Raw genomic sequence first — 25,281 nt, 5'->3', positions numbered from 1 at the left:
TTTTACAAATATGGCCTCACCTATCTTAGATAGATGCTGTTATATAGAGATATAATCCTCTCTATACAAGTGGGGAACTGAGGTACAGACAAGTTAAGGAACTTGTCGTGGCTCACACAGCTGGTAAGAGTGACAGAGCCTGCCCTCCTCCATATTCAAAAAACAGTCAGTGCCCAATCAACCCTCTGAATCTCTGCCCATGCTTTGCTCTAGAAGGTTCTTTTTGCTCTTCCTTCCTATCCTTCAAAGACCATTTCCAACTTCCTCAGGAAGCCTACGTGCTCTTGTGTCCATTTTGAAGATGAAGAAACTGAGACCCAGCAGTCACAGACTTTACGTTGAGATCTTACAGGGACTGGGATGCCTTCTAAAACTGAACTCCGGTTATCTAAAAGTGAGAAAACCTTTTTGTTGAGAGATTTTTCATTCCCAGTTGCCCCAAATCAGAAGCCCTCAGAGGCCAAGTGAGCAGGTCAGGAACTGGATTAACCAGTCAGTGTGCAGGGTAGGCAGCCAGGGCCCTCAGAGTAGGGGTCAGCACTGGTGGGCCCCAATTCCTTCCTCTGAAGACTATACCCCCCCTCCCCCAGCCAGACGTCAGTCCTACCCACCCCCCCAAGGTTTCTACTTTTGGCTTCTGCCAGCTTCTGCCCCCAGGCAGCACATTGGCCATGCCAGAGCCCACATCAAGCCAGCAAACCAGAACTTGAGGGCTCTCTCTGGGCCTGTGCTGTCAGATGGGGGAGACAAGCACAGCCACATGGGCGTCGGGGGAGGACAACAGACCCCGGACTGGAGTGGAGGGAACCCGGAGTCTACTTCCGTCTCTGTATTGGAGCAAGTCATTTCACCTTTCTGGGCCTCAGTTTTCCATTATGTAAAATAAAAAAGGAGGGCTCATCAACCCCTAAAATACTCTTCCAACCCATACTGGATGAAAAAAAGAGAACAACTGCAAACAGACCAACCCACCTGGAATGGAAGTGAGAGAACACACACACAAAGGCCACATGTGTGTGTTCACAAAGGGGGTGCAGGAGTTCCTGGAGTGAGGAGAGGTGGCTCTGGAGGGCTTCCTGGGGGAAGCGAGCTGTGCACCCATATCTTGTATGAGGGGACAGAAACCAGCTCCGCAATATGTAACTAGCCTGGCTGAGCAGAGCCTGGGGAGCAGGTGAGGGCCTGGTGCACCGAGAGAGGCAGGGGAGGGGGCCACCAGCCCCACAGGAAGCCCCAGCTTGTTGTTGGGTAACTGCTCCTCCTGTTTTCTGGGAACAAGCTATTTGGAGAAGAGGGGGAGGGAGACCTTAAAGGCTTCCAGATGGGGGGCCCTTCTGTCCAGGCCTGCTGCTGTGCCGCCACAAAGTCTGTACAGCGCTTTCTAAGAATCTCAGCAAATGTGAGCGGCGTGGTTCTGGGACCGCCTTCTAAGCTATTCCCCTGCCTCTGTGATTCCCACCATCCCAGAGCTAATGGGGGCCACATCCTATTCCTTACCATTACTCTCTCTTGCTAAAAGGCTGCAGAGACAGAGTTGGGTCTCATCTCTGTTGCTCTCTTCCGCCCCCACCCCAAGATGGTCTTTCAGTGTCTTGGAATCCTGGCAACCCCTCTACCCACTTTGTGGGGTCTGTTTGCCCTGAAAGCAGGGGGCCGGAGAAAAGAGGCATCTCCCCAAGTGTGGGAAGGCCACTGGAAGTTTGAGACAGAAGACAGAACAGAACAGCCCCAGGATGGTTGTGGAGAGGAGGGGCAGGGGCTGGGGTGAGGGGGAGCAGAAAGGCGCAGGGATTAGGGTCGCTGAGAGCAGTGCCCACCCGCCACTCCCCCGGCAGTCTCTCTTGTGTGTGCAGCCAGGACTTGCTGTGCGGTGGGCTCCCACTCTTCTCCTGTGGTACCCTGGGGTCATTCTTGTGCTCAGAGACCTCCCTCTTTCCTCTCTCTTCCCCTCTGACCATCTTGGCCTTGATTCTGACTCCTGGCCAATCCCCACCATCAATTACTCCCTGAGGTGGGGTGTTAGGGACATGCAGCCCCATCTTGGAGCAGCTGGCCTCATCTGGGCTGCTCAGGACAGAGCCTTGGAGGGATCACAGAAGGCTTGGGGCATAGACATTGGTGTTAGGGCTCAGTCCCGCAGAGTCCCTAACCCCCTCTGTACCTGTTTGGGATTTGTTCACTGGCCTTCTGGTAGTGGGATGGGGTGGGGTGGCACAGGGTGGAGAGGGGGGCTAAGCAGTAAAAGGAGACTTTGAGAGGAGGGCTCCACACCTGGGCCTCCAGGTCCTACCCCGGGAGAGGGAAGAAGGGAGCCCCCAGGCCTGGCTATGGCAATGGGCTGGAAAAATGCATCCCAATCCCGTCGGGACTCTGGATTTCAGAAGGAGCAGCAGGTTTCCCCCAAAGCTTACTGCTCCCCACACTGTTGCGACACAAGCCTGTGATGAGAAGGCATTTTTATGAATCAATCAGAAACATATGAAGTACACAACATAAGAATGAGGGACAGAAGAGCAGGGACCGGGAAGAGGGTAGACATGCAGAGCCAGAGGTATCCTATCAGGGCAGAGCAGCTCCCTGACTCGGTCTTCAGCTAGCCCTAGACCCAGCTGGGGCCACTGGGTCCCAACCATGGGCCTTTCCTTAGAAGACTGAATAGAGTCTAAGGTCAAGGAGGGCAAGGCTTGCTGGCCCTGCCGTGACCCTACCTTGCCCTGAGAGCCTACAGAGATCTGAGCCTTAGCTCTAGGGTCCTACCTTGAATAAAAAGGAACATGAGGGATGGGCTCAGTAGGCACCCACCATTGGACAGGGCCTGTCAAAAGTTGTCCAGAGAAGCCATCCCTGAATGAACGAGTGATGCTCTCAGGCACAATAGAGGATGGACTGATGTTGGGGGTGTGGGGCAGGGGAGCTCATAGGGAGTAGAAGAACCTGGCTGCTCCATAGGCCTCCTCCAGGCCTTGGCCCTTCCCAACAGATGATTCATGTTCAGATAGGGGCTGGTCATGGCTGGCACCACCTTGAGGCAGAAGGAACTAGAGGGGGCCCTGGTGTGTATGCTCCTAGCCTCTACCCCCAATCTGTCTTGCAAGACCTGCCTGGGCCATTCCACAGGTAGCACCTACTCCCCCAACCTCTCCCTATTCTGTAGAGGGGCCTCCTGGTGAGCCCCCACCAGATGGTCCTTCCCTCAAGGGCAGGCCTTTGCTCCCTCTGCTGCTCCCACCACTGTGGAACCTTCCTGAGAGGTGTCCTCTGGCCTCCTAGTGCTGGCCCTTTTCCAGTGCTCTCCCACTGTCCTCACCCGTGCAGCTCCTGGCCCCTCAGCCTCGAATCTGCTCACTGTCCCTCACTCAACATCTGACTCCTTGGCCTACTTCTAGCTAAATCCCTCCTAGGCCAAACCCCCACTGTGCCACTGCCTTCTACTGTGCCACAGACAGGTCCCTGTCCCTCCGTTGCCTCAGTTTCCCCTTCTCCAACAAGAGTTGGGACAGCAGAAACTCCCAGTCCCAGCAGGCCCCATGATTCTGTGAGTTCCATCGCAGGCAATTTGAGGGGCAAATGTATGCAGATGAATATGCAAATGGGCATCTCCAGGATTTATGGGTGGCCTTAATTCCAAGGGGAGGATGTTGGACAGGTGGGGGGGCATTTCAATGAGGCGGCCTCAGTCTGGCTGGGCCCACTAAATCCTGGCCAGTGTCAGCGCCGTAAAGCACTGTGATGAAGGGCAGGCGGCCCGCGGAGGCTACGGTGATTTACAGCCGCTGGAGCCTCCTCCCGCGGCCGGGCAGGCAAGCGCCACGGGACAGGGACGGGGCAGGATTTATGTTGCTCGCTTCCCCACCCCGGAGGCGGCGGCAGGCAGTCTGGAGAGCGGGAGATCGGAGCGCCCAGGAAGGTGACTTTCACCTTCAGAGGCGGCACTTGGCTGGCAGAGAAGGGATGGCCGAAGGGGGCAGGAGAGGAGAGCACGGAGGGGCATTTACAGCCTGACCCCTGCCTGGCCCCTAGCCACAGTGGTCTCCTCCAGGCGGCCTTCCTGCACTAACGCTGCCCCCTCACCCCAACCCACTGCCCCCGACTGCCACTTCCCCCTGGGGCCCAACTTTCCAGGGCATGGCAAGGTTCAGCCCTGAAAGACTGGAGGCAAGTGGGGTCTAGCGAGTTTCCTTGGCTGAACACAGCTCTCCTTAAGCCTAACCTCACTCACTCTCTTATGCTGGGAAGAGAAATGACAGTCCACTCTGATCTATTTTAGGTAGCCAAAAAAAAAAAGGAAGTTGATCTCCCTCAACTTCACCTTCCTGAAAGGTGCTTGCGTGTTCTCTCCTTTCTGATCCCCCCTTGTCTCCAGCACATAAATGCCCTGGGGTGGGGCACTTGGGGCTGCAGGCTCCCCTACACACAGAATTCAACTCCTGAGGTCGCTGGTAAGCTGAATTTTGAAAAGGTAACAGTGTTTCTCCAGTGACTCACCAGAATCTCTCAGAAATGACCGATGTGTCACTCAACCAGGGAGCCCTACTGTGTGCAGGTGCTAAGGCATGAGAGACAGAAGCCTCAGAAGCAAAATTCTCCTCGTTGTCAGGGCTGCCCAGCCCCTAGCTCTGAGGGCCTCTGCCTCCTGGCCTACCCCAGCTTCCCCATAAACTAACTTTATGTGTCCTGTTCTCATAATTAAAGGAACCAGGCCAAAAGTCCTCAGGTAAAGAAAGGCTCCTTTTGAGGATGTAAACACATAAATCAAAAGGCCTGGTTCCATTGCATTGTTCATCTATTGGGCTGACTGTTTTGAGCTGGGGCTGTCTCCCTCAAGTTCATTTTAGGTAAATGTGTCCCGGCCTACCGTCCGTTTGGGCCGAGCAAGCAGAGCAAGCCTTCCCTGACCAAAGGCTTCACCTCAGAAACCCAGCAACGTTTCAGACCATGCTGGAGTCCTACAATTTTGTCTCTAGCCCCTCAGGACTTCTCTGCTCTGGCCATATTTCCTGAGGCGCCCGAATATTTTGTGCCTCTCTTATCTCTCCCCAAACAAAGACCAGACCCAGTTATCGTAAATGCTGTTGTCTCAAGCACGTCTTTGTGATACTGAATTATTCCCAAGAACAAGAGTATGAATGCAAGCAGGGTTCTCTGAGTCCATACAGATGCCAAACTCCAAAGACATTTCTTCCAGTGGGATTTGACCTGAAGATTTGTGCTTAAGGTCTCAGAGACTCAAGGTGCTGGTGGTGGTGGGTAGGGAAGTCACCAGAATGAGTGAGAGGGCTGCAGGGAGGAGGTGAACACACACAAGTTCCCACTGACAAATACATTCACTCTTACTCTCACCTTCAGGGTCCTTTTGTGAGAATTTGTGGGACAAATGCTAATAACTGTGCAATTTGTGTGCTGCCAAAGCCTCCCTGTCTAGGGAACAACAGCATCAAAATGCAGTTCCCAGCACCCTGGCCCAGGCCTGAATCACCCCAGAAAAAGGGGCACTTTTACCTTAATTCATGCGAAGACACCATATAGACAAACAGCATCCATGGTGCCAGGCACTGTGAAAGTATGTTTACTTCATTTAATCTCAACAAAGGTAGATGTGATATCCCTGTTTTACAGGCGAAGAACTGGAAGATGGCAAGGGTCAAGTACTTTGCCAAGCTCACAGGGCTGATAAGCAACGGCAGTGAGATTGAAACAGCATGATGCATTCCCAAACCCAACTTCTTCCTTCTTGGTTCACTCCCTGCCTGCACCCTCAGCTCCAGCTCTGTCCCTTTACTCTGGCTGCTGCAACCCACCAGACCTCAGCCCTAATCGAAGATTAACAATACCAAGTGTTGGCAAATGGGCGGTTGGAGGGAACGTAAAATGGGACAAGTACTTTGGAAAACTATTTGTGAGTCCGTTCCCAAATTAAACATACACCAACTATATGATTCAGCCATTCCACTCCAAGACATATACCCAAGAGAAATGAAATAATATGTCTATATAAAGACGTGTGCATGAATGTGGCTGGGCAGAAAGGAAGGGAGGGGCATACAGGGGCAGGAGGGGGCTGGAGAGATAGGCCCACTCCTGGGCTGCCTTACTTCACTCCATTCCTCCTCAATCCAAGTCAAAAGCTCTTGGGGTCCTAAGCCAACATTGTCGGGGCCAATGTGAGTGAAGGGGGAAGCCACCTGAGGTCTGGGAAGTGCTCAGAGGGCCTGCTGGTGACTGTGCCCCAGCTCTGGGCCTTCTGTTGGGAGTGGAGCAGGGTCCCTGCCAGTGGGAAGGGCTGGGCTGGCATGAGGGGTGAGGATGGGAGAGAGGGTGGAGTGGCGCAGGCCTAAGTGGAGAGTAGCAAAACCAAGAATGAGGCAGACGGAGAAATTAAGGCCAACCGGGCTTAAAAGCTCACAAAGTGCCTATTAGCCAAAGGGCTGCAGTATGGCAGCTCTGTGGGAGCCCAAAATTCACCTGTGCCACTGAGATGAGATGCTTATTAAGGGCTCCAGCTGGGTAAGAAACCCAGGCTGGCTGGATTTGCCCCTTGGATGGGTAGCACCAACTTCTAGGCTGAAAGTTATAGGGAACTGATGCTGGGTGGGCAGGCAAGAGTCTGACTCCCTTCCCAACTAGGCTACGCCCCACCACCCCAACTTCTACCCCATGCTGGCTCTGAACCCGAAGACTGGAGAACACAGGAAGCCCCTTCCCCTGCTGGCAACGAAAGTCTGTAGGTCCCACTCTGGTAGCTGGGAGTGGGCAGAGCTGAAGTACCCTCAGGAGCCCCTGGAGGTGGCCCCCTCCTCACCCCCCCTCCTTCTGCCCATGCCCCTGGTTCCCTACTTCTATGTCTGCTCTCTGCTGGGATGGAAGCCTCACGTCTTCTGCCCCCCAGCACTCTGCCCTGGTTGCCCTTGGCAGCAGCCAGGGTGGAAGACCAGGCTGTCCATAGCCCCAAGGGAAAAGACAGTGCCACGGGCTAGTTCCACGCATCCTCAAAATGGCATTAGCTCAACTGGGGGAGATTGGAAGCAGGGAGGGCACACTGATTCCCTTCCCTGAGGCTGATGTTCACGATCAGTTTGGAGTTACATCTGTCACTTGAAGCATTAAAGTGCCTTCCAAAGTCAATCAGGATCACTTACCTTTCCCACCTACCATTTTGGACAACTTAGGTCAGCAAGGGGAGTCCAGTATCTCCTGGCTTGGCTGCCCTGCCAGGGGAGCACAGAGGAGCAGGACTCCTTGCTGTGGCCGGGACACTGCCCTGACCCCACCCCTGCCCACCCCAACTTGAAGCTAATCTCTCTCATTCTGTGCTAGGACTCCTATGCCACTCACCACACTTCCCACGTGAAAGTACACAGTTCTCAGGTCCAGTTTACGGGGTTTTGTCCCTTGTTTTCAAAAGCAATTTCTCTCTTTGTCCCAAATGTCACTTCCACTGCCCAGTTCAGGCCTGCACACCTTCTGATCAGAGCTCTCACAGTCCCCCCACTCCCCCGCCCAGCTGAGGTCGGCCTGCTTTCCCCCACCCCCCAACTCCTCCCTCCCACCAGTACAGCTGCTCAGGAGAACCATCCACCTACTATGTGTCTGGGACCACAGGAACTGGAGGCAAGGACAGGTCTGTCTTCCGGTGCAGAAGATGGATATGAACCAACTAGTGCAGCAGAGTTATCCTACAGTGCAGGGCATGCCCCAGGGGCAGTCTGGGTCCCAGAGTCATGGAGCACATCTGGGAGACTGCATTTATGGAGTACTGGAAGAGGACTAGAGCTCTGCTAGAAAACAGTGGTGTTCTCAGTAGTAAACAGCCTGTGCAAAGGCTCAGAGGCTGGTTATCAAGGTCTTCTGTGCCCTGATCACACTTACTTATTGTGCTGGTCAAGCTCTTATGTCTGTATGTGACAAAAAGACCACCTCAGACTGACTTAGACAACAAAAGGAATGTGTTGACTTTTAACCCAAACTCAACAGATTGAGCCAGAGAAGCTCGACCCAGCAGCTTAACGGACATCACCAGAGTTTCGGTTTCTCTCTGTGTCTTTCTTCTAATATTACCTTCACAAGGTGACCCTCCAGCACCTTCCAAATCTCCCTTTCTATGTAACAGTGACAGGCCTCCCGATGCCACCCTTCTCTATGCCAAAAACATACACACCTTCCCTTCCCTTTTCTTCCCTTTTCTTCCCTTCCCTTTCTTGCTGGGGCTTTACTCACTCAGAATTACAAATCTTTCCTTGAAGCTCATTGGCTAGGACTTGGTCAAATCTCCATCTCTGAACCAATCAGTGAGATGCAGAGAATATGATTCTCTCATCGGCTCAGGCCAAGTCATCGCTCCACCCACCCTTGACTGTATAGATGAAGCGTGGGCACAAAGAACCTGGTAGCCAGGAGTACCAAGATGGACACAGGGCTGGAGAAGGCACCTGTCCTATGCATGACTGTAGGCTGAGAGGGTCATCTGGGGTTTGCTTCAAACCAAGTAACAAGTCTTGAAAAGGGAGACTGGGAGAAAATGGTGGGCCCCCAACTTCTCCCTACTTTCCTTTCTCCTGATTTATCTATTCCATATTAGTTGAGCTGGAAAGAGAGTGTTAGCTCTCAGCAGTGCAATTTTCATCCCTATATCATCCCTATATGGAACAATCATGTGTGTGTGGGTGGGTGGAGGAGAGAGGGAAAGTGGGAGAGGGGGAGAAAGAGAGGAGAGGGAAGCAGAGCTAAAGGGAGAGAGGACTGTAGGTATATAGTCTCCAAATCTGCATTGCTGGTGTCATCTTTCTTTGGAATACAGGGAAGTGTGGGGATTGAAAACCCTTACTTCCAAATACGAAACAGTCATAGCCAAGAAAAAAAGTACACAGAAAATGTGACGCTGACCTTGAACCCAATGAATGTGGCTCTCTCTGGGAGGCTGAGGCACCTTCTGTGGTTCCATGGCCAATGTGCACCTGGAAAGGAATGGGGCTGTGACTTTGGGCACCTGTTTTGCCCGGGGCAAGGCCAGCCCTTCTCCCCCAAGGAAGCTACAGCCCCAGCCTCTGGCATTTCCTGGGACAGCCCGAGGTGGGTGGGATAGTCTGCAAGGGTCTCAAGCCTTCAGTTCCACAAATCATCCTGTTTTAATGCAAATGGCAATTGCCAAGAGTACAGCATGTTTTCCTGTGTCAGCAGCTCAGTGACTAATGTCCCAAGATAAATGGCTTTGCTTTGCCTTGTTTAGAGTGATTCTGTAATCTTTCCCTCCTTTCTGCTGAGGGGACTCCCCAGATCCTTCCCAAGTGCACTCCAGGGCTAAGGAAGCCTGGGCATCAGGGCCACCAGCTGTGCTGGGGTCATTCCATGTGCAGTGAGAGGCAGGAGCAGGTGAGAACCTGGGCTGAACAAGTCTGGAGCTGACTGGCCATCAGTCCTCAGCAAATGACTGGGGAAGAGCTGAGAACAAGCTCTACATTCAGGCCAGTGTGGAGCTCGGGTTGGAGGGAGGATCCAGAGCACCCAGGACTACGGGGGAGAAATTTGGGTCCTGGGATAGAGACACAGAAGAATGGGCAAGTAGGACAAGGGAGAGGTCCAATGCCATCTTGTGCCACGTGGGTATTCCTAAACAGCCAGAGATGGGGAACGGTTATTTTTATTAGTTTACTTTTTGACCAGTGAAGATTTAGGATTTGGGGAATCTTGGTCCTAGCACCTACTGTCTGTGGCATCTTGGGTGGTACTGTTCTCATTTTACAGATGAGGAAATGGAGGCTTACAGTAGCTAAGCAATTTGCCCAAAGTTCCACACGTAGCTCATGGCAGCCTTCAAACCTAAACCAGGACAGTCTAGCTTCAAAGTCAATGGTGTTGAATGAAGCAGCAATTGGGAGAATAGATCTCCCCAGGTACCTGGTGACTTCTGACCACCCACCTGAAACCCCAGCTCCTCACCCTTCCAGAAATGCATCCTTGCTTAACCATAGTGCAAATGTTGTGGTTTATATTTCCACCCTTCTGCCTTCTGAACACATTTCCCAGTCCCCTTGTGGATGGTGGACCATGTGATGTGCATGACTTTCAGGCCGGAGCATTTCACTGTCAGTGTCAAGCCCTCCAGAGCTCTCCCTTTGTCACAGCAGCAGGCACTATTCTGAATTGCTGCTCCATCAGCTGGGTCCCACATAAGGACATCATGGACAGGACCCCAACCAACTCACAGTGGACAATGGAACATGAGTGAGAAATTAGTCTTTACTGCTCCAAACCACTGGGATTTGAGGTGTGTTACTGCAATTAAACTTATCCCCTCCAGACTGATAGTCTCCCCTGTCTGGGAGGAGGGAGCAGATGAATTCTTGTAGATGTACACAGCCGTGTTCAGCAGAGAGGAAAGACAGGAAACCCATTTCCATCAGCCACACCATCCTGTTTCAGAGAGGCCAAGTGGGACAGAGAGAAATGAGCATCGGGGGGAAGCAAGGATTCCAAGAGCCCCGAGCCAGAGAGCTTTCAGACTGCAGGGTCACCTGGCCTCTCTGAGGTCAGGACGGCAGGGTCAGGGAAGTCTATTTCACACAACCCAGATCCAGATGGCTGGAGCCCGGAGCTGTCTAGGCCTCATGCAAGAGAAGGAGCTGAGGTGCCCCTGCACCAAGCATCACCAGGACCTCTCAAAGTAGTGGATGGGAACAGATTCCGTTGGGCATCTTTGAAGACAGGTCCAGGGCACTGGTGCCCAGTTACCTGAGTGCAGACTCCCTTCTCCAGGCAAACCTTGTGGGCGGTTGACAGGGTCCTTCGTGGGTATGAGCCCTGGAACACAGACTGCTGCAGCAGGGACCGGGCTGCAGCACAGGGGAAGCAGTCTCCTGGAAGTGGGTCTGAGCCCAGTGGAGAGTGTGGGCACTAACCCTTCCCTTGGGTTGTCTTCCCCTCCTTTGGCATAAGTTTGCCCATCTCCCATTTCTGAAAGACAGCTACAGGGGAAGCATGTAGACTATAAATTAGCCCCTTTGGATCTGGTGGTTCTGAAGCTGCATTTGAATTGGGAGAGACCCTGGAAGCTGATGCTTACAGGGGATACCTGTAGAAGAGGGAGGGGACGGTGTAGACTTTCCCATAAGCGGCAGCTGCCTGACTGGTGTGATAGAGGGGTGCTTCAGGCCATAAGTGACCTCCAAATATCTTTCCACCACTTCCCTCTTTCCCTGTGGTCAGGGCTAGCCTTTACTCACTCTTTACCTGACATCTCTTGCCTCCCAGTTCCTCAAAACTACCTCCCCGCCTCCCAAATATGCCTGAAAGATCTCATCAGCCTTCTTTCGCAATGTGCTGAGTTCCTTCCAGAAGACTTTGGAAGGGCTCTGCTGCTTTCTGGAGAGGTGGTGAATAGTGGAGCCCCTCTCCCCCAGCCATGACTGGCAATCTGGAAACTGCCTTGGAAGCAAACACTGATAATACAACTGCCTCTTATTGTATCCTCAGCAGAAATGTGCACAGTCAACAGCCCAGCCTTTGAGATGAGACGAATCTGGGTTTCTTCCTAACTCTGCCATGTGCCAGATGTGTGAACTCAAGCCAGGGCTTCAATTCTGTCAGCCTCAGTGTCTTCATCTGTGAAATGGTGATAACATTAGTCCCCACACTATGATAGCACTCATACAAGGGTACAACAGGCTGAAAGAAGACACAGCCCTTAGCACAGGATCTGTCTGACATGAAGCACATATATGTGCTTAATAAATGATATTTAGGACTAGTGTGCTCTCCTGGGTGGGCAAGAAGCAGAGAGGCTCTTACAAGTCTCAACAAGAAAGCAGTGAGTTTGCCCGACTCAAAAAGGCAGGAAGAGGGCTGGGGAACCGTGCAAGGGGCCCAGGCAACAATACCCTAGAAGCATGATCAGCAGCAGCACCCAAATACTCAGCACCCTGATGCCAGAGCCCACAGACAGAGAGGAGGCTCCAGAGCCCAGAAGTTCCCCCAACCAGCAGGTCTAGAGCCAGCCCAGCACTACCTCAGGCAAATGTCTGAACCCATTTGTTCAGTGTCCAGAACAGTTCAGAAACCATCTCTGGGAAAAAGCTCCTCATTAGCCTTACCTCTATCCACCTGTGTCACAGCGATTTTGTTTCTGCTATTGCATTGTTGTGTTGCCTTTTTTGAGCTTCAAACTGCTTGTGGGTATTTCGGAAGAAGCCCATGTTGGGCTTGCTATCCAGGCCAGTGAGATTGGGAGCAGGGGCAGTAAGAATGGCCAGGTCCCATTCAAGAGCCCAGAGAGAACTGAAAAGGCACAGGAGAAACCAAAAAGATGTGGCTTTAGGGATGCTTGAAGAGGATACGGTGCCTCCTTCCTCAATCTCCCCAGAGGGGAATTTTACCCAAAAGTGTTCCAACATACATCAGTCATTCAGCTGCAGTCTAATTTGTGTATAAATAATTAATATGGGACTCTCAGGTCAAGAGGCCAACCTCCCACCTCCATCTCAACATACAGAAATGTCAGATGTGTTTGTTAATTTAATATATATGTATATAAGCATGTTGTAGAGAATAAAGAAAGGAAGATATTCACAGGCATATAATGGAGAAGGAAAGCAAAGTGATAAGCAGAAACTGAAGGGCAGCTAAGAGTTGGAACAGAGATGAGTCACTGGTGATAGGGACACTGTGCCAGGACAGGTTCCTGTGTGAAGCCAGCGAGCCATGAGCTTACAGCTGGCCCACCAGGCAAGTCTGGATTGACTCTGCCCACGTCACGCAGGCGTCTGGACACACGCAGTTTATCTCAGGCCAGAAATAGACATGCAGCCCAAGAAAGAAACTAAGCCCATGTCCCTGTGTAGATATAAAGTTCAGAACTATTCCATCTACATGGAAAAACATGTAGACAAAGTTGTTCATATGATACCTTGTCCACAACTCCAAACCCCATGGAGCTGGAGCTAAGGCAACCACAAAATCACCCTGTAGGGAAGGGCATTTGACAGAACACCACCGTGAGAGATGAACTCTGAGAGTTCAACAAGATTATCCATCAATAGGATAGAAGTGGAATGTGTAACTGACAGGCACGGACAGAAAAAAATGAACAAAAAAACCTGATTCAACAGAAAGTAGGAATGGAGGGGAAGTAAAGAAGCAAAGTAAAGCATGGTAAATAGGAACAAAAATGATATTGCAGAAGTAATTTCAAATATATTGATACTCATGATAAATGAATTTGAATGGGTGAAACCTTTATTAAAAGACAAAATTTTGGGGCACCTGGGTGGCTCAGTTGGGTGAGCATCAGACTTCAGCTCAGGTCATGATCTTGTGGTTTGTGGGCTCGAGCCCCACATCAGGCTCTGTGCTGACAGTTCGGAGCCTGGAACCTGCTTCAGATTCTATGTCTCCCTCTCTGCCCCTCCCTCCTCTCTCTCTCTCTCTCTCAAAAAATGAATAAACATTTAAAAATATTAAAAGACAAAATTTTGTAATGCTTTTCCCTTTAATTCATATATATGCTACTTATGAGATAAATATCTAGAATTAAGACAGAGGGTTGGCAATAAAGATGTGCAACAGCACACACACACATACACACACACACACACACACACACAAATGCTAACCAAAAGGGGACTGGTGAAATATTAATTAGTAGAAGAAAACCTTGCATGGAAATGACAACCATTTCCCAGTCTTAAAAAGAAGTATCCATTAAAATGGTGTAATAATAATGCCTTCCATACAACTAACAATACAAACTCAAAACATGTAATTGGCAGTATTGAAAGGAGAAGGTAACAAATTCATAGTCAGAATGCACCACTCTCAGAAATGAATAGATCATGCAGTCAAAAATTGCTCCCATTATAAAATATTTCAATGTAAGTATTTGAACAATAAAATTATAGATTTGCTGTAATAGAACCATACAGTACTTTGCATCCAATAAGTAGAAAACACATATCATTCAAGCATACATGGGTCATTTGAAATACTTGATCTGAACTGCATGTTAAAGCTGGTCTCATCTAATCGCAAACACTCAAAACGAAACAGACCACATGTTCTGCCACACAATAAAAACCCCAAATAAATCATCAAAAGAGGATACCCCCAAAGCCCATATATTTGGAAACAAACAAGCAAAATAATCCCACTGCCAAATAATGTATAAGTTAAAGAGGAAATCATTAAAACAAATTTTGAACATGTTAGAACTAAAACCAAGGAAAGTTGAAAATAAGACTGAGGATTCACCTCAAGAAGCTGAGAATAGAATAATGGAGCAAATGAAGAAGAGGAAGAAGGAGAAGGAGAAGGAGAAGGAGAAGAAGAAGAAGAAGAAGAAGAAGAAGAAGAAGAAGAAGGAGGAAGAGGAGGAGGAGGAGGAAGAGGAGGAGGAAGAGGGGGAGGAGGAGAAGGAGAAGAAGAAGGAAGAGGAGGAGAAGGAGGAGGGGGAGGGGGAGAAGGAGAAGGAAAAAAGGAATAATAAAGATGAAAGCCAAAAATAATAAAATAAAAATAAATAACAAAAATAGAAAGGAACAATGAAATAAAAAGTGGTTGTTTGGGAGAAAGAAAACCCTCTAATATGGCTGAGAAAAAACATAATATGTTATACTAATATTATTATATTATTATAATACAATCAAGCAAACATAACTATTGATATAGTAGTGTTATTTGGGGGGGGGCTTCTGGTAGCTGCTTCTGTGTTAATCATGCCTTTCTATTTTTTATATTTCATGATACTTTGATAGCTGAGGCTCTGCTGTCCCAGAGACACTGCCCATCCCAGGGGGAGCCAGTTCCTAGAGATAGGAAGACTCACCTATAAGCACCTTTCAGGATCAAACCAACAATCCTGAGCCATACTCAACCATGTCCTTTAACCACCCCAGGGCCAACCACAGGACAATTAGGCACAGCCTTTTTGCCCCAGATTCTGCTGAAACTATTCAAACTAGCCACTCCAAAGCCTGCTTACTCTGCCCATTCCTTCTTATAGAAACCACAATGAAGTTTCTTGCCCATGCTTTCCTCTCACGCTCTCTGCCTCCTGACTGACCCTGGTGCTTCCCCACATGGCCCTGTGTGGTGTGGCATGCCCCTTCCTCTTGGGAACGTGAGTCACAAATTATCCTTTCAATGCTAGTCATGTCCTGATCTGTGCCCCTCCATACCAGAATAACAACAAAGCCTACATTTTAAAACAACTTCCCCATCACCATTCCAGAAGGAGAAAGAGGAAAAGACGCATCAGGTGGGAAATGTGAGAGATGAACATTATCTTTAATCTTATAGGTAGAAGGTCCCACGGATGACCAAATGAGAGAGGAACCACGCTTAAATATTGCCTGGTGAAGTTTTAGGATGTCGGAGATGAAATTTAAAATCTTTTAAGTATTTGAAGGGGAAAAGTTTACGTGTCAGGGCAAAGAGGATTGAATCAGAATCAATCTTCTCCTTTACAGCCCTAAATACACAAAGAAATATGATAATCATATAATAATATCTACAAAGCTCCAAGGGGGAAAAGACCACATTCAAGACAAGAAAGCTACGATTCATTTGTGAGGTCAAGTAAAAGACAGTTTTCAAACATTTAAGCATTCAGATGTATACTACACACCCAAACATGCGGAACAATTTGCTCCAAGTAATGTTCCAGCTAAGCAAGAAACAAATAGGAAAATTAGCAGAACTCAAGGTTATGAAAACTCAACATTAGCATTGTTGATGTCCAAATGAAATGTCCAAAACATCCAAACTAATGACTGAAAGAGAAGGTACATAAATGTCCAAAATACTTACTGCAAGAGAAAGTATACATACATGAAGAAATAAATTCATAATACCAATCTTAATTTTGTGTATCAAGAAAAAGGGGAGGGAGAAGTAGGGAGGAAATTTTAAAAGCATGAAACCATCATATACAGGGGAAATAAATATATATTTTCTTTTGAGGTTGGTAAAGCAATAGTACATACATGGGGTGTGTGTGTGCATGCACATGTCTGAAGGAACCAGGAGGAGGCTAGAAATGAAAAGTGTAACTTTCAAGAAACTTGCAAAGCCAACCTGAGAAAATGGCAAAAGGAAAAAGGAAAACAAGGAAGCATAAAGAGGAGAAAGTATTATCATATGAGACATGTGATTAAAAACCTTGACTCCAGAGCCTCAGGACTAAAATAACACTGAGAACTCCATTCTGGGGGTGCCCCCATCTCTCATGGCTGGGTCTACTTTCTCTTCTCCCATTTGCAGTAATCCACTCCCTCTGGTTTCCAGTCTACCTATAGGAAGATGGCCACGGAGCAGGCAGCAACCAAGTGTGTATCCCCTTAGACCCAAAGAGCAAGAAAGCTGAGTGAAAATCCTTATCCCATTCCCACTACCCAGGGAGGATTCTGATGGGCCCAGGGTGCATCAGATGCCTATCTCTGGAGCAAACAAGTGTGGCCAGGGACAGAGTCTTACAGAACTCCCCCAAAAGCGGCCCACCTTCCAGGAAAAGGATGGACAATCTACTAGGTGCCCATTACCTAAGGAAAAGCAAAAAGAAAGCAATATTCATATCAGACAATGCAGAATTCACAGCAAAAAAGCACCTCACTACCTTAAAGGGGGAAAAGGGTTATCCTATATTGGTAAATTGTAGAAACAAAGGAGAATGTAAGAACCATGAATCTGTGTGCACTGAATATTGCATTAAACGTACAAAGTCAAAAAGGTTAAAAATTAAGGAGTAACTGAACAAAACCACAGTGATAATGGAAGGATTAATATACCTTACTATTTCTGAGAGACGAAGTAGACAGAAATTTCATGAGAATACAGGAGAGTTCAAACCTATTATTAAAATTTTGATTTAATAGATCTATATCAAAATGTGTTCTCTAGAAACAGAAAATATGTATTCATTTTAAATGGCCAAAGAATAGTTACAAATTCAATCATATGTTAGGCCACAAAGAAAATCTCATTAAAAATATCAAAAGTAGAAATAGTACTATGCACAAATTCAAACCACAATGCAACAAAAGTAGAAGTTAATAACAAAAGAGAAACAAAGAAACAAAATGAAGCCACTCTGGAGAGTAGGGAAACTTGTCTTAATAGCCAGAGAGTCAAAGAGAAAATCAAAACCACAATTAATGATTGTTTATGAAACAATGAGGAGCTATAGCAAAGAGAAAACACAAAGCTCTAAAGAATAGAATGGCTCTTTATATAGTTTTGTTTTTCTCATTAAACAGAAGAAATCAAATGAAACAAGCCTTCAAGTCAAAAGCTTACAAGTAAAAAGCAAAAAAGTGAAGCTATGAAAAGCTAAAGAACTTGAAGATAATAAGAAGGTGATAATTTAAAAATAATAAAAACTATAGATCTGAGAAATTTAAGAGCTGGATCTTTGAAAAGACCATAATTAAGATAACAATAGTGACTGTTCATGGGGCATTCAACTAACGGCCAAGTATTGTGCTAACCACTTTAACATTCACACATTCATTTCAGGATGGCCCCATGTGATAGGAAGTACAGATATCTCCATTTCAAAGTCCAAAAAACTGAGGTCTTGGGAGTTAAATGTGTGCCCCAGATCTGTCCATGCCCAGAGCCAATGCTCTTAGTCATTGCACAATTTTTCTAGTGGGACAAATCAAGGAGAAGACATGGAGACTCACAATGCAATGGAGAAGAAAGGCATACAACCACTACAGAAGAGAATTTAAAATTAGGGGAAAATACTACACACAACCTGATATTACGGTAACTGTTTTTTCTCTCCCCTCTTTTTTTTTTTTTTTTTTATTGACAAGTTTATTTGACACAATTGGGATCATATGCCTCCTGCAGTTGGGTCTCCTTTCTTTTTCTCTTTCTATGTAGAAATAATTTCAAACTTAAAGGTTGCAAGAACAGTACAGAGAACTCTTTCCCCTAAGCCATTTCAGAATAATTTGCCCATGGGATGCTCCTGCACCCCCCAATACTTGAGTGCGTATTTCCTTAAATTAAGGGCATCCTCCCACATCATCTCAATCTCATCAAAACCTGGACAACAATATGGATTCACTTCTACCATCCAATCTACAGACCCCATTCAAGTTTTACCAACTGTCTCCACAATCTCCATAAATAAACAGGTTCAACCCAGAATCACATGTTGCATTTAGTTGTTATTTCTCTTCAATCTGGAATGATATCTCAGTCTTTTCTTTACTCTTGTTAAAAAGGAAACAATATGCCCAATACGGAGTCATTTGCACACAGCCACCCCCCCCACCCCCAACCCCCACCCCGCCATGACACCAAACTGAGACTTACAGTGTCAACTTACTCTGGGGAATGTGACATTTTAACAGTCAATGTGAAATTTCCCGATCAGCACTAGTGAGGCCATCTGCAGGACAAAGACCATATCATCCCTCTACCCACCACCCCAATCCCACCTCCAAAAATAGATGTCCTGGCTTGGAACAGCCCTTCCTTCTATTTTGCCAATAACTTCTTTGCCCTGCCCTCCTGACTATAAAATCCTTCCATTTTGTACATCTCCTCAGAGCATTTCTCTACTTGCTAGACGACATGCTACTCAATCCATGAATCACTTAATAAAGCCAATTAGCTCTTCAAATTTACTCATTGAATTCTTATTCTTTGACACTTCTTAACCTTGATACATTTGAAGATGCAGGCCAGCTATTTTGTTGAATGGCCCTCAGCTTGGATTTGTTTGGTATTTCCTCATGTTACATATTTTGAACAAGAACATCATACGCTATGGGTCACATGATTTCAATTTGACCTTGATTACTGAATTAAGGGAGTGTCTTCTACTGTTAAGTGACTCTTTTTCCAAAGCCCTTTGTAATCAATAATTACTTTATGGGAAAGTTTTCTGAGACTATGTAAGTAGTTTCTCAACTACCCTTGTAATATCCACTGATGTTTCTTGGCTGAAATCACTTATTACTACTATGAAGGTTGCCAAATGGTGATTTTCATATTCCATCATCCCTTCTATGTGAGTTGACATTCTACTTTTAAGGAAAGGTTTTTCTCTCCTCTCCACTAATATATTTACTTATTTATTTCATCACTGCGGACTCCCAGATTCCTATTTCATTTAATTGTAAAAATCTGTTACTATTCTCTTGTAGTTTGTCAAATTATCCCAGATTTGGCTAGTAGTGCCCCTTCAATCTGATCTCTATGTCCTCTTGACCTGTACTCATTATTCTTTGAGCGCTTTTTTACTTTCTGGAACAACAGGATGTTCTAGGCTCATCTTGTACTCTTTCTTCCCCAGTCCTGGAATCCTCCACTTCTTTAAAAGTCCTCAGTGGAGAAAGGTGCTTTAAAAACACAGATCTGGACAGTAGGTGAGTTCACTGCTATTAAGGTTTCTCAGAGCACAGAGGTGAAAAATACCCATCCGTATCTATCTGTCAATCATCTATCTATCTATCTATCTATCTATCTATCTATCTACTTACCTATCATCATCCATTTGTGGTAGGCAGCCCCAGGATTGCCCCTAAATTATCCTCACCTCCTGGTATTCAAATTCTTAGTAATCCTCTTCTCTCTAAAGTGAGGTGGACAGTGACTCACTTCTAACAGAATATGACAAAAGTTCCAGTTTCAGTTTAGGTTTATGTCACATTCCAGCTCAGGTTACAAGAAGACTGTGACTTCTCTCTGTCTTACCCACTCGGAAGGAAGCCAGCTGCCAGGCTGTGAGCTGCCCAATGGAGAGGTCCACATAGCAAGGGACTGAGGGCACTTCCAGCCAAGAGCCAGCGAGGAAGTGACCCTGCCAACAACCACATGAGTGAGACTGGAAGCGGGTCCTTCTCTAATAGAGCCTTCAGGCGAGACTACAACCCTAGCTGACAGCTTGATGGCAGTCTTGTGAGTCCTTGAGTCAGAGGCACTCAGCTGAGTTACTCCTAGATTCCTGATGCACAGAAATTATGAGATAATCAATATCTCTTGTTTTTTAAGGCACTAAGTTTGGGGTTACTTTATTACACAGCAATAGAAAACTAAGTACACACACACACACACACACACACACACACAAGACATGCATTTATTGCTAGATCTCTGCTTTATATTAAAAACCATGAGTTCACCCAGACCTCTAATTCCAATTCAACACCATAGGATCCACTCTACTTCTCGTCTTTTCCGTAACTGTAACACACTTCTCAGAGAGCGAGGATTTGGCTCTCATTATTCTTAATATGCTTACTTATTGGATTGCACCCCCGCCATGACAAGTTTCCTCTCCCTGCTACCACCACCCCCTGCAGGCTTCCTCCTCAGCCTGCTAGAAGCCTCACACCCCAAGTTAGAGCCATGGGCACTACCCACCCTGTGTGGACCCCTACCTTGTCCAGGCCCACCCAGTGACTCCTGGCATTTAAGAAGGGAGGAATGGAAAAGGGCAAGGAGGCTGGGAAGAAGGCAGTTTAGAATACCAGCACTGATTCCAAAAATATAGAAAAAGGACACTGAAATAAGCTTGAAACAAATTGAGAAACCCTTAGAGATGTACCCATCAAACGGTGTTAGGCCCAGAAGTATTTCAGACTCTCAGGAAATAGATCATTACTGCACTATATAAACTCTTCCAAGACCAGAGAACAATATAGGAAATACTTCAAGTCATTTTACAAATCTTGCAAAAACTCTGATATCAAACCTGAATAAAGAGATAAAAACTTGACATAAGTCAATAAACTGAATTCAGCAATACATTTCAAGAGTAATGCATGACCAAGCAGATTTAACTGCAGGAATGCAGTGGTGGGTCAAAATTAGGAAATCTTTTCACTTTAAATGAGTAGCTATAAGGACGTAGAGAGAGATCACAGCTGACATCAAATAGAGTTTTTAAAAATTTGGTCTTTTCCAAGACATATTAGGTAGAACTTTTTTGGTTGCAAGTAAAGAATCCAAGTCAAGTTTATTCACATAGGGCTATCTCATGGAAGTCAATAAATCAGAACTAAAAAAGAGTAAATGTTGGAAAGGAAAAAGCAAAACTTTTTCAATTCTTTTCGTTGAGAATAAATACTCTAAAAGCAATAACTTTCCCATAAATCAACAATATCCAGCTTGAAATGCCAATAGGGAAAAATTCCATTTACAATATCAATAAAGGTACCTAAAGTACCATGCAATCTAAATGGGATTGTTTTTAAAATTTGACAAAACAATTCTAAAATTGAGGTAAAAGACTTAATGGAAGCCAGGAAAAGCTTGAGATGTTGCCTCCTAGACACTAAAAACTTAACATCTGTCAAGTGCTTACACCATACTTAGCACTGAGCTAAGAGTTTCACATGCATTGTGGATCTCTGCTCCTTCCAAAAACTCAGTGAGGCACAATTACGTGCTCCTGTAAGATGTTAACAAAGTTTGCCATTGCTACAGAAGTACTAAATGTCAGGAGTCTGTACTTGAACCCTGGACTCATTACTTCAGAGCTTAAAGTGTAACCACTATGCTAATTAAATATATTACAAAGCTAGAGAAATTAAAACAACCTGGTGCTGACAGAGAATTCAATTGAACAAACAAATTTTTAAAAACATGTATGCCTAAGGACGCCTGGGTGGCTCAGTCAGTTAAGCATCCGACTTTGGCTCAGGTCATGATCTCACGATTCATGGGCTTGAGCCCTGCATCAGGCTCTGCACTGACAGTTCAGACCGTGGAGATGCTTCAGATTCTATGTCTCCCTCCCTCTCTGCTCCACTGCATCTTTCTCTCTCTGTCTCTGTCTCTCTCTCAACAATAAAAACATTAAAAAATTTTTAATATGTATACCTATATTATTCCCATCTAAGAATCAAATTACAGATTTACTTTTTCTTATACTTTATTTCTTCCATGTTTTATTATGATGAAGAGTATAAGGAAGAATTTATTTTATCACTTTTTTCAAAAAAAGAGCTATTGGTTATATTTATCAATTCTACTCTTTTTCTTTGTGTAACTCATTGCTTTCTTTATTACTCTTTCCCTCCTTATTTCCTTTCGTTTCTTTTTCTTTCTTTCTTTTTTTAGTTTCTTGCATTGAATGCTTAATTTTTTAGTGTAATAATGAGGCACTTCAAGCCCGTTTATTTTTCCAAATGAACTTTGCATTCTCTTTAAGTTGGGAAAACTTTCCATGAGATGTTTATCAGAATTTTATTAAAGGTATAAAATAATTTGTGGTACAATGACATTTTTATGTATTGAATCTTCCCAACAAGGAGCATGTCCTTCCATTTATTCAAGACTTTTCTTCTTTCAGTAACATTATATAGTTTTATTTCTATGGGTTCTGCACAGTTTTCAATAGTTCATTCCAGGGAAATCTTTTTTGTTTTCTTAACTAGCTATTGCTATTTTATAAGAAAGCTTTTGACTTCATTAACTGAGGTCATTTTGTGACCGGTTCCCTTATGAACTCTCTTCTCCTGTTCCCTAGGGTGTTCAAGGTAGAAAAAAATTATTATATGCAAATTTTGATAATTTCATTTCCTATTTCTTAGTTTCTTCTTTCAGTTTCCTGAATAATTGTATTAGCTAAAACTTCTAGAACAATATCAACTAATAATGGTTATGGTGAGATCTTTGTCTGGCTTACTAATGTAAATGCCTGTTTAATTTTTTAAATTACACTTTTTATTTTGAGGTAATTGTAGATTTACATGCAGTTGTAAGTCAAAAAGAGACCTCATTTATCCTTTACCAGGCTTCCTTCAAGGTCATATTTTGCAAAACTGTTGTTACAACCAGAATACTAACATTGATTCAATTCATCCATCTTATTTAGATTTTCCCAGTTCTACTTGTATTTTGTGTGTGTGTGTGTGTGTGTGTGTGTGTGTCTGTGTGTGTTTTAATTCTGTAGAATTTTATCATACATGTAAGTTCTTATATCTGCTTCCATAGTAAATAAATGTCAGTTCCACCATCACAGGGAACCTTTGTGTTGCTCTTTTATAGATGCTCCTGCTCCCACTCCCTAACCCCAACCCCCCACTAGTCTGCTAATCATACTAATTTTGTCATTTCAGGAAAGCTATATAAATGGAATCATACACGATGCAACCTTTTGAGATTGGCTTTTTTTCACCTTAATTTCACCATAATTCTCTGGCAATTCATACAAGTCATTGCATGTAATGTATCAATAGTTGGTTCTGTTTATTGTTGAGTGGTATTCCATGGTATTATATACCACTGTTGCTTTAACCATTCACCTGTTGAAGAACATCTGGTTTGGTTCCAATTTGGGGCTATGGTGAATAAAGAAGCCAATAATGTTGAACATCTTTTCAGGTGCTTGTCTGCCATCTTTATATTCTCTATGTGAAATACCTGTTCATGTCTTTTCTCCATTTTCCAACTGGACTTTTTTTTTTACTATTAAGTTTTGAGAGTTCTTTACATATTCTAGATACCAGTCATTTTCTCCCAGTCTGTGGTTTATATTACCCCCTTCATATGAACCCTCACAGGGAAAAAGCTTTTAACTTTGATGAAGTCCTATTTATCTTTTTTGCATGTGTGCGTTGATCATAGTTTGATGTCAACTTTAAGAACTCTTTGCCTAGATCCAGACCCCAAGATTCTCTATTTTTTCTCTAAAAGTTTTATAGTTTTTTGTTTTACATTTAGGTTCATGATAAAGCATTGGACAAAATCCAATACCCACTCATGATAAAAACGCTCAGCAAATTAGGAATAGAATTATGTCAACTTGATATAGAGCATCTATTAAAAAAACCTACAGATAACATCAGACTTAATGATAAAAAACTGAATGCTTTTTCCTACAATCAGGAACAGGCAAGAATATCTGCTGTCTTTTCTGTCTGCTTTTATTCAGCATAGTACTGGAAATCCTAGCCCCTGTAATTAGACAAGAAAAAGGAATATAGTTTAAAAATAAAACTATCAGGGGCACCTGGGTGGCTCAGTTGGTTGAGTGTCTGACTTTGGCTTAGGTCATGATCTCGCAGTTCATGAGTTTGAGCCCCGCATTGGGCTCTGTGCTGACAGCTAAGAGCCTGGAGCTTGCTTCAGATTCTGTGTCCCCCTCTCTCTCTGCCTCACCCTGCTTGTGTTCTGTCTCTGTCTTTCAAAAATGAATAAACACAATAAATAAATAAATAAATAAAACCTTGGCACAAAAACAGACACTCAGATCAATGGAACAGAATAGAGAACCCAGAAATGGACCCACAAACCTATGGCCAACTAATCTTTGACAAAGCAGGAAAGAATATCCAATGGAATAAAGACAGTCTCTTCAGCAAGTGGTGCTGGGAAAACTGGACAGTGACATGCAGAAGAATGATCCTGGACCATTTTCTTACACCACACACAAAAATAAACTCAAAATGGATGAAAGACCTAAATGTAAGACAGGAAGCAATCAAAACTCTCGAGGAGAAAGTAGGCAAAAACCTCTTTGATCTTGGCCGCAGAAACTTCTTACTCAACATGTCTCCAAAGGCAAGGGAAACAAAAGCAAAAATGAACTATTGGGACCTCATCAAAATAAAAAGCTTCTGCATAGCAAAGGAAACAATCAGCAAAACTAAACGGCAACCAATGGAAGGGAAGCAAGGATAGAATGGGAGAAGATATTTGCAAATGACATATCAGATAAAGGGTTAGTGTCTAAAATCTATAAAGAACTTATCAAACTCAACACCCAAAAAAATAAATAATCCAATGAAGAAATGGGCAACAGACATGAATAGACACTTCTCCAAAGACATCCAGATGGCAAACTGACACATGAAAAAATGTTCCACATCACTCATCATCAGGGAAATACAAATCAAAACTACAATGGGATACCACCTCACACCCGTCAGAATGGCTAACATTAACAACTCAGGCAACAATAGATGTTGGTGAGGATGCGGAGAGATAGGATCTCTTTTGCACTGCTGGTGGGAATGCAGCCACCCTGGAAAACAGTATGGAGGTTCCTCGAAAAATTAAAAATAGAACTACCCTACAACCCAGCAATGGCACTACTAGGCATTTATCCAAGGGATACAGGTGTGCTGTTTCAAAGGGATACATGCACCCCAATGTTTATAGCAGCACTATCAACAATAGCCTAAGTATGGAAAGAGCCCAAATGTCTATCGATGGATGAATGGCTAAAGAAGAGGTGGTATGTGTATATATATATACATATATATATATGTATATATATATGTGTATATACATATATACATATACATATACATACACACACACACACACACA

At 45.1% G+C, this 25,281-nt stretch overlaps 1 long non-coding RNA gene across 2 annotated transcripts in view; it reads right to left on the bottom strand.

Annotated features, from left to right (window-relative positions):
- Positions 1-8,188: 8,188 nt before the first annotated feature.
- LOC128311228 (uncharacterized) overlaps positions 8,189-25,281 on the bottom strand; it is a 62,361-nt gene continuing 45,268 nt past the window's right edge. For both annotated transcript variants that reach the window (XR_008289402.1, XR_008289403.1), the window contains one exon: positions 8,189-8,951. This is a non-coding gene — a long non-coding RNA (uncharacterized LOC128311228). The remainder of the gene's footprint in view (positions 8,952-25,281) is intronic.

Source organism: Acinonyx jubatus, chromosome A3 (assembly GCF_027475565.1).
Source record: "Acinonyx jubatus isolate Ajub_Pintada_27869175 chromosome A3, VMU_Ajub_asm_v1.0, whole genome shotgun sequence".
NCBI lineage: Eukaryota > Metazoa > Chordata > Mammalia > Carnivora > Felidae > Acinonyx > Acinonyx jubatus.
The sequence above is the reverse complement of the archived record's forward strand: the minus strand, read 5'-3'. Positions and strand labels throughout refer to the sequence as shown.